The following is a 1,278-nucleotide window of genomic DNA, read 5'->3' as shown; positions in this document are numbered from 1 at the left end:
AACAATATATCGAAAAAAAACAAACGCCGGAAGAGGGCTAAAAAACTACTATATAAACAGAACATTTTTAAATGAAAAGTATCAGTTCAACCAACGATTATATCTAGACATAGATAAAATTTGTCACGCTAACCGACTCAACGACAATTGCTGCAAGGTGGCTCAGAAAACAAACTTCAAAGTATGTAAGTACTTATTTTATTTAAACCATAAAATTTAAAAAAAAAACGAGATAATAATTAATACACATGGTAATAAATTACTAATAATAATAATATGAATCATGATATCAAAAAAAAACCATAACAGAATATAATTGTGTGATAACATTAATAAACGTTTAGGTAGATATGTGATAAATATATTATATTTTATGTCAACAATGACATTCGGTCTAGTGTTCCGACCCCGAAATCGTCGAACTATACAGATGACCGAGTAAACTACAATTTTTTTTATACTTTCATGAATAATAATAATAATAATAATTATATTTTATAAAATATACAATATTAAATTGTGGACAATGCTGGATAATCGATTTAATTATCAGATCTATACATTTCTAGTTAATATTATTATGACCAAATTTTTTTTAAAGAAAAAGTATTTAATAATACTGAAGTAAAACCACATTTTATTATTATCTTATTTATCTATGATTACAAACATTTCAGATTTGGAACATATTATTTATAATCAAGTTGGCGTTTTAGAATAAACAAATTAATTGTTTACACACATTTTGATCATGGATGATGAAAGTAAAATAGTAACATAGTGTTATAGCTGTTATTAACAATATCTGGACACATGGACATAATCATTGAGTGAGTTCACACACGCACATACACGTACACAAATACACACACACACACACACACACACACACACACACACACACACACACACACACACAAATACATATAATATAATATAATATTCTTCTTTGTTTTCATAATAGATTGTATATTCGTAAATGTCCATAGAAAATACCTTCTGAAAATAATTATTTACTATGAAATACAATGGGTTTAGTGTACAGATGGCACCAGTTCCAGTGGCCTGTGAAAAGGTCCCATGTTACGATTGTTTACTCGATCGTTTCATGTGTCGCTAAAATAGCTCGTTAACATTCTTAGTAAATCTAAATTCGGTTATCCGATGACTTCAACGTGGTGAATTAAATACAGTCTATTCAAAACATATCAAAGTGGTTCAAAATATTTGGAAAAAATTAAAAAAACTACAACTATAAATTACAGAAAAAAATAAAAT

This window comes from Acyrthosiphon pisum, unplaced genomic scaffold, assembly GCF_005508785.2.
Source record: "Acyrthosiphon pisum isolate AL4f unplaced genomic scaffold, pea_aphid_22Mar2018_4r6ur Scaffold_21414;HRSCAF=23926, whole genome shotgun sequence".
In the NCBI taxonomy this organism is placed as follows: domain Eukaryota; kingdom Metazoa; phylum Arthropoda; class Insecta; order Hemiptera; family Aphididae; genus Acyrthosiphon; species Acyrthosiphon pisum.
The sequence above is the reverse complement of the archived record's forward strand: the minus strand, read 5'-3'. Positions refer to the sequence as shown.